A 4,669-nucleotide genomic window follows, 5' to 3' on the forward strand; every position below is an offset into this window, starting at 1 on the left:
AACATGAAGCAATTATCCTGGGAAAAGAACTGTGGTTCTGCCTATTTGTACCTGGAGCTGACCAGAATCCAAAGAGTCTACAGTGAAACAGTTTCTCATGGAAATGGTCATGTAAACCAGATCTGAGCAATAACTTCAATTGGCATTCTAACAAAGAAGTGGGAGGGGAGGGGGTAGATCACACAGGGCCATACCCCTGAACAGGAACTACAGACAAATGATGACTATTGGGAAAGGAGAGTCAGCCATGCCTAGAGATGAACTCCTTCACTGGTTGTCCAATATAAAGCAGACAGCCCTGAAACTATATACACATAAACAACAAAAATAGACCTAGCAGGTTGTATTTATATATTTGTACATGTGTATGGATGGATACATATACTGCTATCTATTTATATGTATAACAAATATAACTGGAAAAGAAAAAGGTATCAATATAAGAGTTGGGGAAGGGAGACATGAAAGGAAACAGAGGGAGAAGACTAGGGAAGAGAAGGGAAAAGTGACTTAACTATATTTTAATGAAAATGCATGAAAGATAAAAATAAACAAAAAGGATAGCTGTATCTTGGAGAATGGAAAGTGAACCAAATAACTAGTTACCAGAAAATTTTTTTCTAATAATCATTAGGACTGTCCCCAAATACTCTGTCTTACTATCCCTCAAGTGAAATTGTTCTCAATCAACCTTCAAAAGTACAACACAACCACATGACTTGCCTTTATCATTTGTAAGTAAAAATTAGGTGAATCAGTTCTGCAATTTATTTAAAGCAACAGCTTTAAGAATCAGAATATGCAGAATCTTACCCTCCTTGGCTTGCCAGTCTGTTAAATTAATAACTCTGTCTTGGGGTCCATTTTCAGTTTCAAATCAAGTACTTTGGCTGCCAATATGTTGATGTTGTTAAAGACAAGCTTTAACACAATGGGCAGGAATAAAAGTATTCCCAGGACAAAAAGGCTAGCATGATCAAGCTACATATGCCATTCTTGAAGCTTGGCCAACCTAAGACAGAAGTGCATTGCTTTTGATAATGCATATTCCACAATGGGTAAGGAGAGCATTCTTGTCAGAATGACCTAAGATAGGCTCATTCTTGTTTATGCAATAAAAAAGGGGGAGATGTGGAGCACTTTTGGGGCTGCCTGGCAGGAATCTGACATTGGCCAAGGACAAGGAAGTAGGCTGCAGGCAGGAATCTGACAATAGGCTAGAAAAAAAAGTAATTTCAGGCGGAATCTAAATCTTAGGCTAGAACAAAGAAGTAGGCTTCAGACATGAAAATGACTTTGGACTAAGACAGGGAAGTAGGCTCAGATATTTTGGGCACCCTGATAAACCCTTACAAATAGTAATCATGGGAGTGGTCGTGGGACTCTTTTTACTGCCTTACTTGTTCTTTGACTATTTGCATCTATTGTATTGCTAGTTCCTCAACCTAGAACTAACCTTAATACTTGCATGAAATTAAACTGGTATAAAAGCAAAATGAAGGATGAGGGATGGAATAGGGGGCTTATGGGTGTGGGGGGAATGGGGAAAGGGGATAACATCTGAAATGTAAATAAATAAAATATCCAATTTAAAAAAACAATTAAAAAAGAATTAGAATATGAAAAGACTGTCATAGAATATAGTTGTAACCCAGCCTTCTATAGGTGAGAGTACTAATAGTGTGAACTTGAAGCTTACTTGAACTGCATAGGCAACTTTCTCCCAAAACATACAAAAAAGAATCAGAACTTGAACCCTCATATTTCCTTATTCTTGTATCGATCACTGTGATTGACATTTTGAAATCCTGGATAGGAAATTCTCAGCTGATTTTCAGTAGTGTCTCCAAGAAATGTTTTCACTATTTTAAATGAGACCCAGAATTTCACCACAATAAAACCATATCTGTTCTGAAGATGCAATGTGATTAGATTTTCAGTACCAACCAAGTAAAGAAATGAATTATGCACTGAACCTTGGAAGTCCAAATAGAGTCAGTCTGTGAGGTTGACTTGTACAGGGATATATGCAAATACAATCAACAGGTACCTGACTCCTGAGGCCAGCTGTTGATATACTGTGAGTTTTGCTGTTCTAGTATCATATCATAAGGGTTAGGAGTTCTAATAGAAAGAGAGAGAAGGGGCAGAGAAAGAAATTTGGAGAGACACAGAATTACTATACAAATAAGCAGTAAACAAACACACACACACACACACACACATACATGCACTCACACAAAACCACCACCAAATTCCTAAGAAGAGAATAAATCTTGGAACCTGTAAAATTCTCCCTACTGGAGTTTTCCTAATTCCACTTGAGTCGGTTTAAGTAATTTATCATATCTTAGAGACTGTCAATTTCATCTAGATGTTGAAATTTTTACTGGCAAAAAAAAAACCCACGTTTCTTTGTAATACACATCAAAATGTACATTCGAATTCTTTAAAGGAGACTGGAATAGAAGGATAAACCAGAGCTTGGATGGAAAGCTGACCCGGACTATCTCCCAGCCACTTGATATAAGGGAATTTGATCTAAATACAGAATGATATAGGGTCCCATCTACTGTAAGAATGAAGACCATTCTCGGCAATCAGACTGTCCACATTTCAGAAAATGTCGACATCACTCTGAAGGGGCACACAGTCATTGTGAAGGGCCCCTGGGGAACCATGCAGAGGGACTTCAGTCACATCAGTGTAGAGCTGAGTCTTCTTGGAAAGAAAAAGAAAAGGCTCCGGGTTGACAAATGGTGGGGTAACAGAAAAGAACTGGCCATTGTCAGAACCATCTCCAGTCATGTTCAGAACATGATCAAGGATGTTATACTGGGCTTCCATTACAAGATGAGGTCGCTTGTTGGGAGCGACCCTGCTTAAACATTAATGCTTAATGGCCTAAGTCAGCCATAGGCCTGTCAGCCATACATGCCTACTGACACAAAGTCTTGGCCTCTGTGGGAAAGTACTAACACTAAAATAGATAGCTATAGATATTGTAGACAGGTAGCCTTGGTGGGAAAGTACTAGCCTAGATCAGAACAAATGATCAATAGATCTTATGGACAGGTACATAGTGATCTATTCTGCCCTGCTTCTTCTGTGAACTTTTCACCCAGCCAATATCCTGTTCTGAGAGACATCTGTACTCCCCCTGAGAACACCTGCACTCCCAAAAACAAAGAACACCCCACGTCACCCCCCTCCCCATATCCTGCTTCTATGTGTATATAACACCCGTGTGGAAAAATTAAAATTTGACAGCTTGATCAGACTTCCAGACTTGCTGTCATTTCTTGCATACCCCTGTCCCCCATTCTCTCTTTCAGGTGGTCCCTGGTCCCAGTCCACCGCCCTAATGGTCAGGGCATCTGCTCACTTCCCCAACAACGCTGTTATTCAGGAGAATGGGTCTTTGGTTGAAATCCGACATTTCTTGAGTGAAAAAATACATCCTCAGGGTTCAGATGAGGACAGGTGTTGTTTGTTCTGTCTCTCAAGCTCAGAAGGATGAATTAATCCTTGAAGAAAACGATACTGAACTTGTTACAAATTCAGCCGCTCTGACTCAGCAAGCCACAACAGTTAAAAACAAGGATATCAGGAAGTTTTTGGATGGCATTTATGTGTCTGAGAAGGGAGCCGTGCAGCAGGCTGACGAGAGAGACCTCAGTTTCCTAGCTCCAGAAACAAGATCCTGATCACAAGTACAGTTTGGGCTCTTTGGGGACAATAAAAGACTTATATATTTGAAAGGAAAAAAAAGGAGTGATAAAGACTGGAAGGTAAAAGGCTTTACGTGTTGCAGCTCTGGCTGGAATCCCAGTTGAATTCATCCGTACAATGACCCCCAGACAACGTCAAATGAAGCAGAGGAAGACAGTAGCTTTACCCAGCTTGAATTCAAACCAACATGAAGAAGAGATTGCTGTGAACTGAAGCTACTAAGCTTGGGTATGGTCTGCCAGCTTAGGTGACTGCTCAGATCTGGACCTGCTCACCAGATCTCACGCTACACTTAATCAAGCACGAGTAATATGGCAGTCCACATTCAGAATCTAACATCCTTTATAAAGGAGCCACCACCTTCCTCGTCTTCAGGAAGCATGTCCGTAAAGACACTCGTTTTGAAAGGAAAAAAAAAAAATGAATCCACGGCAATATTCATTATATCATGCCTAGGAGTGTTTACCTTGTGTGAGCTTCCCTTCAGTTTCATTTCATAAAATATTTCCATGTATTATGACTTCTGCAAGGCTTCGACTTTCCTTCTAAATAGTGTAAGCCTAAAAGTCTATGGTTTTCCCATTAAAATGCATAGTGGGATAAACATTCTCATGAGTGACACGCTGGCTTCATCAGGGTCAGAAGCCCAGAACAGTCACCACAAAATCCTCCCGCTTCCGTTTTCCAGTGATACGGAGCTGACATGTTGATTTACAAAAGTTCTGTAAACATCTAGAATGTGATTCAAATATATCATGGCAGTTTTATTGGACTAGCCTGCCTCTTGGTTCAACTTCCAAGGACCACGGGAACACATATACCCAGAATGCTTTGCTTCGGGATACATGTTCTTTTCTTTGAATGTTCAGTAACTTGAGCTTTAACAATCGGTAATTTTTCATCCAAAACCATCCATTGTTCTTTGAGTTGGTTCTCA

The 4,669-nt window shown here is 40.0% G+C and overlaps 1 pseudogene; it reads left to right on the top strand.

The window, feature by feature from the left end:
• The first annotated feature begins 2,580 nt into the window (after positions 1-2,580).
• On the top strand, positions 2,581-3,707 carry LOC143436498 (large ribosomal subunit protein uL6 pseudogene; annotated as a pseudogene).
• Positions 3,708-4,669: the final 962 nt, after the last annotated feature.

This window comes from Arvicanthis niloticus, chromosome 22 (genome assembly GCF_011762505.2).
Source record: "Arvicanthis niloticus isolate mArvNil1 chromosome 22, mArvNil1.pat.X, whole genome shotgun sequence".
In the NCBI taxonomy this organism is placed as follows: domain Eukaryota; kingdom Metazoa; phylum Chordata; class Mammalia; order Rodentia; family Muridae; genus Arvicanthis; species Arvicanthis niloticus.